The sequence below is a fragment of the Mauremys reevesii genome, linkage group 2 (genome assembly GCF_016161935.1).
Source record: "Mauremys reevesii isolate NIE-2019 linkage group 2, ASM1616193v1, whole genome shotgun sequence".
NCBI lineage: Eukaryota > Metazoa > Chordata > Testudines > Geoemydidae > Mauremys > Mauremys reevesii.
Window position 1 is genome coordinate 97,848,184 of NC_052624.1, and position 11,401 is coordinate 97,859,584.

Consider the following 11,401-nt stretch of genomic DNA (forward strand, 5'->3'; position numbering starts at 1 on the left):
TTGTAGGTTTATGGGGCACAAAATAAATAAATAAAAAAATAATTCTTAAACAACTCCCAATTTTCATTCAGATTTTTTTCTCTATACAGTTTTGTCCCTAATTATTTTTTGCTTTGGGAAATTGGCCCTCTAAAAGCACTCTGTGTGTGTCTGTGTGTATATATTATTGGTCAGGACTACGGGTATATTCAATTTGCACATAACAAATGAAATTAGGTCACGATCACTTGCACCTAGGCGACCATCAGTTTTTAGTTCAATGATCAATTTATCTTTATCAGAATGAGGTATAATATGGAATTACCCCAAGCTAGCTGCAATACTTTTTGTGTCAAATACATTATTTGCTATGAATTATTTTTCTCAGCTCTGCTTTGAAGTGTCAGACATACCCTGTGTTCTGAAAAAACATTTCTGAATCTAGATAAGATCCTTGTTTCCTATTCATCAGCAGTGGTCTCCAGATTGCTGTGAGAGGTCACAGATAATAGATCTGAAGCAGGTTGAGCTAATCTGCAGGGAGATCTTTTAGTTTTCCAGTGAATTTGGCAGTAATAGCTATGATAGGAAGATTGCAGACAAAATAGGCTGGAGACTCAAATGTTGCAAATTGGTGTAGCTCTATTGAAGTCAATGAAGCTATGCTAATTTTACACTAGCTGAGGCTATGGCCTAGACTCTATGAAGGCTTTTCCATCTCCATTTAAGCAATGGTGGACTGAATAATTAACTATTCCTGGGCAATCCCTCTTTGAAATACAGGCTGCCAGGTTTGCTTAACCATAACCGATTACATAGGCCTCTACCACCTTTGTTTAAACTGAGTGGTACTTCTTAATGTCTGATTGATTTCAGTGAGGCAACTTGCAGAGTAATATACTGGGAACAGATACAAAGCCATTGGAGTGAGCTCTGGATCGGTCCCCTATATGTCAGAAGCAAGGGTGGCAAAATCGGGACCAGGGTGATTTTGTGATGAGGTAGCAAAATATTAGGGGGAAACAAACATTTAGTGAGGTATAGGAAGGTTATTTTCTTAAGGCAGCAGAAATCCTATAGTTGATTTTTAGCATAGGAGGATGGTTGATTTGAGAAGAATCTGTTACACATCACCAAGGTGATGGGGCAACTAGTACTGGAGATTTATATTTCAGTTTACATGACTGGTGAGACATTATTTAAATTCAGTTTATTGGATTATTGATATTTTACTGTAGGTTATTGTTCATTCAAGGCAATAGTTTCTAAGTAAACATCTTCAACATTACCCTTTTATTGATTACTGAATTTAAAAAGCCAACAGGAACCTTGTGTCTTTTAGCAGTTTATTATTACATTTCTCTTGCAGACCTAGTCTGTCTTTGCTGTCTGCTGTGAGCTCTCTTCCATTAAAGCCTCTCATATGACCTCTCTTTTTGCCGTGCGTGTACATAGTTCCCTGGTTCCATTTCATCTTCCTTGTTCAGCTTTCTAGTTACTGGAGGGATCAAGAGAAAATAACATTCAAAGGTGTCAGCTCAGTTTAAAGCGACAATACAGGCATGAATCCCCTTTTGTTCTTAAGGGAAATTAATGCATGGCCATTAGAGAGTAAAGTCAAGTCATTTTCGAAGCTGTGGGATCTGTTCCTCTTCATGACAGAAGGTTTTTTTTTGTTGTTGTTGCTGTTCAGCCTCAGAAGGATCAGAATGGACTTAAAAAATTAAACACTTTAATATGTAGAAAGCGGTGAATTGATTTCAATTGAATCATTCATGTGTTTAAGTGCTTTGTTGAATCAGAGCCTTAATAAGGAGCAAGTGACTTAGTAAAGAAAAAAAAAAGATCCTTAGCAGGATTATCAGCAGCCATGTAACTTTTGGGGCAAACACAGGAATTCCTCTCAGAATCCAGTTCCAAATCTATCACAAGTGCCAATGCCATTAGCTTCAGCTAGAATCTTTCATTTACAGCATCACTGCTCATTTTTAATGGATTTTAAAATAAATGCAGATGGTAATTTTTTTCAATAGTCTTTGAGTCTAACTATTGCAAGATTAACAACAAATAATAAACACATGTATATTACAGTCTAGTCTGATCCAATTTGAAGGAAGCTTGAGTAAATCCAACTGGTGTATACTCAGAATGAGAATATAATCTAACACTCCATTTATATATATTTAGTATAAAATAAAATGCAGCATTAATTATATATACAAATAATACCAATATTATGTGAAGTGAAACACAACAAGAGTCTTCATATAAATGGTCTAACAATAATTTCGGGTGCCGTGAACCTCTGAGAGCTACATCCAGCTCTAACACTTCAACAGCAGTGGTCTCCAAAGTATTTCTGTCACACACACCGTTACTCGTATTGGACTCTGTTTGTGTCTCCTCCCCCTACCCCCCACCCCACTCCAGGAGCTGCGTTTGGGGGTCATGGCCAGGAGCAAGGCTGAAAGATTGTGGCCAGTTGCCCAGAGCTGGGGGTCGGGGCCATGACCAGAGTGGAGATGAGGCTGGAGCTGGGGGTGGGGCTGGAGCTAGAGCAGGACTGGGTGGCATCTCTCCTCACGTCCTGTGGGGGCTGGCCCAGGCCCTGCCACGCCTCCCCCAAATATTCCCCACATTTTGGGGACCACTGCTCTACAGTCTTGGTAATTCATTTAGGCGTCTGATTTGACAGCTTCGACTTCTCGATGCCCATTATCTAGAAAACACCTTGGATCTGATTTTCAGAACTGCTGAGGACCCAGAACTTCCAATGAAGTCAGTGGGAGCAGCATGTGCTCCGTGTTTCTGATAATCATTATAAAGGTGTCTAAAATGTGGGTACCCAAAAATGGAGGCACCTAAAATGGAAGTCAATTTTTGAAAATTGCTTCAATGTCTGTACCTTACGGAAATGTTGTGGGGATTAATGAACAATTCATTTTCTTGAGTGCTTTCAGGATTTAAGGGCTCCATCTGGCAAGGGGCAGAAGAATCTGGCCCCAATGTAGCAAAGCTTCACTTTAAACACACAAGTATTTCCAGTGGTAGGATTGCCACCCATCTAGTTTTGCCTGGACAGTCCAGTTTTTGGCTTGTGTGTCCAGGTACATTTATGGTTGCCAGGTGCCCGGGTTTTGACAGGAAAATCCAGTTAAAAAGGGGACCTGGCAACCCTAAATAGCACCCGAAGCAAAAGTCTGGTTACCACAGGGTAGGGGGAAGATCTGGGTCATTAAGCCACATCAGCCCCTGCTTAGTCGGGGCCAACTCCTACTTGTATGCAGGTTCCTTGCGATGATCCAGCAAGTGACGGGGAGGCAGGAGAGGAACGCACAATGGGGGCAAAGCCCTGGGGGAAGAGGTGGGGTAGGATCTGGGGGAAGAGGTGGAACAGGGGCGGGGCCTCATGGGTCTGGTAATCAGCAATTAGAAAGATTGCAGTGCTACCAGTGGGACTACACACATGTTTACATTTATACATGTGCTTTATTCCATAAGGGACAAAATACACATCCATGCAAAATAGAATCCTTAAAACCAGTATGTACTGTTTGTTATTAATATTAGCGATAGAATGAAATGAAAGAAGGCTACTTTCTTTGCAAACTTCTAATAAGGAGTACAAGATTTTTTTAAATCTAGATGTCTCATACCTTAGCAATCCATTTTTTATGCAGGGCATCTTTGTATTTTCTTCACTGTGAGTGACATTCTGATAGAATTGACCAAACTACATTTTCCTAGAACATACACATGTATTAGATAGCTACATTATTCAATATGTATGAATTGAAATATAATGCTGCTAGTGATGCTGGGTAATGCTTAAAATTGAACACATCCCAGAGGGCTGAATGGGAATTCTAATGCAAACCTATACTGTCTAAATTTTGACCCTAAGTTTGACAGTGATAGCTAAGGGCAATTCCAAACACAGGGAATGAAATATCTCTTCATCGTACTGTATTTTCCACAGATGCAGTAAGGGAATTTGAACAATTGATCTTCTGTCATAATGTAGACATTAAATACAGGCTGTGAATAAACCTAAATCGTGCTTTTATCACATCCTGCTGCATAGAGAAACTTTATCAACCTTGGCTAACACATAGACCCCAAGTTATCATACCGAAGACAGTTATTATCTATCTTCACCATGTTTGTGTAATGTTATTTATGTTAGTGAATCAGTAATGTGAGAATTATAGTTAAAGTTGTGGTTTTGGGTCTCAGTATTTCCAGTAGAATCCCTGTTTTGTGGGGAAAGGAGCATATTGTGGCCATCTCAGATCATACCTGGGATTGGGCAGAATGGATGTCTCTGTCTAGATAGTAAAGCTTAGTGGGAAATGGTTTTCCCTCATCTATGATAACTTGAAGTTTTGACAATTTTATGCATCCCAAATTTGAACAAAAATTTGAAATCTCAAACACTTTCACAAACCAAAACTCCAAAATAAAAAAAAAAGTCAGATCAGGTCAATCAAAACATTTTGTTTTGGTAATGTTTAAATGTTTTGTTTCAATTTAAAAAAAATTAAACTACAAATAACTAAACAAAAAGTAATTTTGACTGCAAAAACTGAATATTTTCCTTTCAAAAACATCAAAACACAATGCTTCCACAATTTCAAAACTTTGTTTTATTCATCTTTTCATATTTTTTCAAAATGGGAAATTCATCAAAACTGGCTCTTTCCCACAATATATACAATTTAAGATATGATATTAGCAACACAATTATCAATTTGTTCCAATATTTCAGCAAAATGAAAAATTGAGATTTAATACTCCACTGGAGTAGTCACTTCAAAATCATTGTCATTTTACTGTGTTCCTTTGAAGTGCTGACTTTCCACTATTGCAATGGGAAGACAGCGATGGCCCAGATACACTGACAACGTTGGAATTGCATCAAAATGGCTAAGATGCTTTTTCAAGTGGATCACATCATTTTAAGAATCAATAGCAATCACTGTCCAATTATGTTCCCATTCAGGTTGAGGGTAAAATTTCCATTGATTAGGACCTTAATTCATAGAGCAGACTAATCACCCTCTTTATATTTTGGAATTTTAATAAAACTCAACCTTTTAAAAACACCCTGATATTTAATTTTAAAATTAGCCTTTGAGCCTGAGCTATTTTTCATACATTTTCTAAAATGGTTACATATCTGAATGCTGTAACTTGTATTATGCAACAGCTTAAGAAATTTGGCATGCAAAGTATTTTTATTCATCCAAGTTTTCATATCTTGGCTGTTTCAGACTGCCTCAGGGTAAACATTGCCATGAGCCTGGAATCATTTTATCGTGTTTTAACTCAATTTTCTTAACTCTAACATTACTTTAATGTGCAATCAGCATTACATGTGTAATATGTAAATCACATTGGCTCCGCTGTGCAATAGCACCTCAGAGCCTTTGCACTGTTATACTCTGAGCAGCTTGTTGATAAGCTGTGCTTCACCTAGAGACTGCTTCTTATATTGGTGGGAACTCTGAAAAGAGCAGCTTATCTGAATTTTATATAGTAAAACAAAGCATAAAATAACATAATCTTACATTGCACTAATTTTTATCTATTTAAACACACAAGTTATGGGGGGAGGGATAGCTCAGTGGTTTGAGCATTGGCCTGCTAAACCCAGGGTTGTGAGTTCAATTCTTGAGGGGGCCACTTAGGGATCTAGGGCAAAATCAGTACTTGGTCCTGCTAGTGAAGGCAGGGGGCTGGACTCAATGACCTTTCAGGGTCCTTTCCAGGTCTATGAGATACATATATCTCCTTATATTATATGGGGGAAAGCTGACTGCTGCAGAGGAGCATGTGGATCAGAGACTTCTCTTAGAGGAGAGTCTATTGATAGAGATTCTCTAGGTTATAGTTAGGAGCAGAGGATGGAAGAGGATAATGTAAGGGCCAGGTCAGATGAGAAACATTCACATAAAAACATCAGACATATCAGAAAAGGACAGACAAATAAACAGTGACACTTTTTTAAAGTGCTTGTACACAAATGCTAGAAGTCTAAATAATAAGATGGTGGACTAGAATGCCTCATGATAGAGGAGGATATTGATATAATAGGCATCACAGAAACCTGGTGGACTTGGGACAATGAATGGGACACAATCATTCCGGGGTACAAAATATATCAGAAAGACAGAACAGGTCATGCTGGGGCGGGAGTGGCACTATATGTGAAAGAAAATGTAGAATCAAATGAAGTAAAAATCTTAAGTGAATCCACAGGTTCCAGAGCATCTCTATGGATAGTAATTTCATGCTCTAATAAGAATATAACATTAGGGATCTATTATTGACAACCTGACCAGGATAGTGATGATGAAATGCTAAGGGAAATTAGAGAGGCTATCAAAATTAAGAACTTAATAATACTGGGGGATTTTAATTATCCCCATATTGACTGGGAACATGTCACCTCAGGACAAAATGCAGAGACAAAATTTCCCGATACTTTAAATGACTGCTTCTTGGAGCAGCTGGTACAGGAACCCACAAAGGGAGAGGCAACTCTAGATTTAGTCCTGAGTGGAGCGCAGGAGCTGGTCCAAGAGGTAACTATAACAGGACCATAAATAGTGGAAATAGTGACCATAAATAGTGACCATAAAATAATAACATTTAACATCCCTGTGCTGGGAAGAACATCTCAACAGCCCAACACCGTGGCATTTAATTTCAAAAAGGGGAACTATGCAAAAATGAGGGGGTTAGTTAAACAGAAATTAAAAAGTACAGTGACTAAAGTGAAATCCCTGCAAGCTGCATGGACGCTTTTTAAAGACACCATAATAGAGGCCCAACGTAAATATATACTCCAAATTAAGAAACACAGCAAAAGAACTAAGAGCGAGCCACTGTGGCTTAACAACCATGTAAAAGAAGCAGTGAGAGATAAAAAGGCATCTTTTAAAAAGTGGAAGTCAAATCCTAGTCAAATAGAAAGGAACATAAACACTGCCAAATTAAGTGTAAAAATGTAATAAGAAAAGCCAAAGAGGAATTTGAAGAATGGCTAGCCAAAAACTCAAAAGGTAATAACAAAATGTTTTTTAAGTACATCAGAAGCAGGAAGCCTGCTAAACAACCAGTGGGGCTCCTGGATGATCGAGATACAAAAGGAGCGCTTAAAGACCATAAAGTCATTGCGGAGTAATTAAACGAATTCTTTGCTTCAGTCTTCACGGCTGAGGATGTTAGGGAGATTCCCAAACTTGAGCTGGCTTTTGTAGGTGACAAATCTGAGGAACTGTCACAGATTGAAGTGTCACTAGAGGATGGCATTCACCCAAGAGTTCTGAAAGAAATGTGAAGTTGCGGAACTGTTAACTAGGGTTTCTAACCTGTCCTTTAAATCAGCTTCTGTACCCAGTGACTGGAAGATAGCTAATGTAACACCAATATTTAAAAAGGGCTCTAGAGGTGATCCCGGCAATTACAGACTGGTAAGTCTAACATCGGTACCGGGCAAATTAGTCAAAACAATAGTAAAGAATAAAATTGTCAGACACCTAGAAGAACATAAATTGTTGGGCAAAAATCAACATGGTTTCTGTAAAGGGAAATCATGTCTTACTAATCTATTAGAGTTCTTTGAAGGGATCAACAAACATGTGGACAAGGGGGATCCAGTGGACGTAGTGTACTTAGATTTCCAGAAAGCCTTTGACAAGGTCCCTTACCAAAGGCTCTTACGTAAATTAAATTGTCATGGGATAAAAGGGAAGGTCCTTTCATGGACTGAGAACTGCTTAAAGAAGGGAACAAAGGGTAGGAATAAATGGTAAATTCTCAGAATGGAGAGGGGTAACTTGTGGTGTTCCCCAAGGGTCAGTCCTAGGACCAATCCTATTCAACTTATTCATAAATGATCTGGAGAAAAGGGTAAACAGTGAGCTGGCAAAGTTTGCAGATGATACAAAACTGCTCAAGATAGTTAAGACCAAAGCAGACTGTGAAGAACTTCGAAAAGATCTCACAAAACTAAGTGACTGGGCAGCAAAATGGCAAATGAAATTTAATGTAGATAAATGTAAAGTAATGCACATTGGAAAAAATAATCCCAACTATACATACAGTGTGATGGGGGCTAATTTAGCTACAACGAGTCAGGAAAAAGATCTTGGACTCATCGTGGATAGTTCTCTGAAGACGTCCACGCAATGTGCAGAGCCAGTCAAAAAAGGAAACAGGATGTTAGGAATTATTAAAAAGGGGATAGAGAATAAGACAGAGATTATATTATTGCCCTTATATAAATCAATGATATGCCCACATCTTGAATACTGCGTACAGATGTGGTCTCCTCATCTCAAAAAAGATACACTGGCACTAGAAAAGGTTCAGAGAAGGGCAACTAAAATGATTAGGGATTTGGAATGGGTCCCATATGAGGAGAGATTAAAGAGGCTAGGACTTTTCAGCTTGGAAAAGAGGAGACTAAGGGGGGATATGATTGAGGTGTATAAAATCATGAGTGATGTGGAGAAAGTAGATAAGGGAAAGTTATTTACTTATTCCCATAATATAAGAACTAGGGGCCACCAAATGAAATTACTGTGCAGCAGGTTTAAAACAAATAAAAGGAAGTTCTTCTTCACACAGTACACAGTCAACTTGTGGAACTCCTTGCCTGAGGAGGTTGTGAAGGCTAGGACTATAACAGCATTTAAAAGAGAACTGGATAAATTCATGGAGGTTAAGTCCATTAATGGCTATTAGCCAGGATGGGTAAGGAATGGTGTCCCTAGCCTCTGTTTGTCAGAGGGTGGGGATGGATGGCAGGAGAGAGATCACTTGATCATTGCCTGTTAGGCTCACTCCCTCTGGGGTACCTGACATTGGCCACTATTGGTAGACAGGATACAGGGCTAGATGGACCCAGTACGGCTGTTCTTATGTTCTAAATGAAAATATAGGGTTTTCTTAGTCACATTAACTTACCCATACTGTGCTTATTTAAGCCTATATTTTATAGTTGATTTAGACTCCAATCCTGAAAATACCCATGTGCCCAACTTTACAAGGGTGAGTAGTCCCATTGACTTTTTATAGTTACCTTTACAGCCCTGTCAGTATTTCCATTAGAATCTCAATTATGTGGGAAAAGGGGAACATTTTGGACATCTCAGATTACATATGGACTTTGAGAGTTGCTGTCCCAGACTGAGTACAGTACTAATAATAATGAATTATTTAAATTTGTTTTTGTTACCTGGCAGAAAGAAAAGCGTTAACATTCTTGACCATTTACCAGTTCTCTGCTGATGTACATCGGTAAACATATGACAAAGGGACTTTCACTTCTTTCTCCTTCAGTGGTATTATAGGATGCATAAAAGTAAATCATGTTTGTAAGAGTTTGGAAGTTCTAGGCCTGAATGATCAAGGATACTATAGCTAAAATTTTCAAATTTCATACAACAATGTAGGTTCCTAAATCCATATTTAGGCACTTAAAATGTGGAAGGCTGCTTGTACAAGTTAAAAGGCTGTGAGAAGCGTGATATCGTTCTGACTCTGTTGTGGTTTGGATGGAGTCTTATTTATGAGAACATGACCATTCTGGAAGGACATCTGTCTTTCAGTTGTCAAGATGGGTCATAACCATTGGATCATGCTGGACTTCTAACTGGCACTGGCTTATTGAGTACACCTCTACCCCCTATAACGCGGTCATAGGGAGCCAAAAATCCCTACCGCGTTATAGCTGAAACCCCGTTATATCGGAGTAGGGGCGGCAGGGCTCCGGCAGTGATTTAAAGAGCCCTGGCCTCTGGCTGCTGTGGAGAGCCCCAGGCCCTTTAAATCACAGCTGGAGCCCTGCTTCCCTTGATTTAAAGGGCCCAGGGCTCCCCACAGCAGCCAGAGCCCCAGGCCCTTTAAATCGCCGGTGAGCCCCGCTGACGCAGCCCCGGAGTAGCGGTGGCAGGGCTCCAGTGGGATTGAAAGGGCTCGGGGATGCCCGCAGCAGCTGAAGCCCCAGACCCTTTAAAGCACCGCCTGAACCCCTCTGCCACAGCCCTGGGGTAGCAGCGGCAGAGCTCCAGCGGGATTTAAAGGACCCAGGGGCTCGTCACAGCAGCCGGAGCCCCGGACCCTTTAAAGCGCCGCCGGAGCCCCGCTGCTACAGCGCTATACGCGAACCTGTGTTATATCGGGTCGCGTTATAGCAGAGTAGAGGTATATGTCTCCTAGAAATATCCTTTTCCATATATGGATGGCCAGAAGATCTCACTTCATTCCATCAGGCTTAACTACTGTAACCTACATTTGTGATCTCCAACATTAATCAAAATCATTGTTCCTTGGAATGAAACTGCTGACCCAATAAAAAGCTCAAGTTTGTTCAGAAGGCATTTGCCTTCCTGCTACTAAGCAACACAGGTCACTGAAACTACATCAGTTGCCAGTGCTCTCATAACTGCACTGGTGCCCAACTAAATACAGATTCAAGTTCAAAATCTTAGTTCAGATATTGAAAGCCTTATACAGGAGTAGCCCTAGCTACCCAAGAAACTGCCTCTCCCTCCAAGAACAATGACCTACCTCAACATCCACTAGAACAACGTAGATTCATCCTATGGGTTGAGATTCATGTATGTGTGAGATAGAGCTCTCTTGGTAGCTGGACCACAACTTCAGAACCTTCTTAGTAATAATTAGAATGACCATGAACAAACATCATTGTCTTTGGAACAAAATGCAAAGCTTACTACACTGGTGTAGCCTTTCCTCTTTCTGGGAAGAAGGTCAGTAGAGGGATGAAGAGAGTAAAACATGACAGAGAAATACATGTAGTAAGAGACCATTCAAGGTGAAGTGGCAGTTAACATGTATCACATAGAAAAATGAAAAAAACACCATATCACCCTAGGCATACAATTTTCACAAAACAATCACCCCCTATCTGACCTCTCAGTCCTCATCCTCAGAGGAAACCTGCACAACACCTTCAAAAGATAAGCCTGGAAGCTTAAATTCATAATGTTGTCAGACATTGGATTTATGGCTCATTATAACAAACTGTAACCCACTAACATCCTTTGTCCTATAACTGCAGAGGTGTTAACTCCTCATTTAATCTTGAATGGTCTCTTTCAACATGTGTTAACGCCTTATGCTAAACCATCTGTTCCACCTTGTATTTAGCTGTGATATTCAGATTATCTTTTCCAGACCTGACGAATAGCTCTGAATAAGCTCGAAAGAGGAGTTGGTCCAATAAAAGGTATTTCTTCACCCACTTTATGTCTCTAATATTCTGGGACCAATATGGCTACAACAAAACTGTGAACAAGAAGAGAAACACTAGTTCTTTTTGGAATCTTTAATCCTATCGCGGTCAGATGAGTTAGTGATAAATACAGTATAAAACCCTGGATATTGA

The 11,401-nt window shown here is 39.7% G+C and overlaps 1 protein-coding gene and 1 long non-coding RNA gene across 2 annotated transcripts in view; one reads left to right on the forward strand and one right to left on the reverse strand.

The window, feature by feature from the left end:
* The window catches only part of CNTNAP2 (contactin associated protein 2), a 1,620,276-nt gene that overhangs the window by 739,397 nt on the left and 869,478 nt on the right, over positions 1-11,401 (forward strand). The gene's annotated exons all lie outside the window — the stretch shown is intronic.
* On the reverse strand, positions 1,360-10,651 carry LOC120397720. The gene is made up of 3 exons (XR_005593957.1): positions 10,561-10,651; positions 3,636-3,722; positions 1,360-1,477 (listed from the first exon to the last, which is right to left on the reverse strand). It is a non-coding gene; the product is annotated as an uncharacterized LOC120397720 (long non-coding RNA).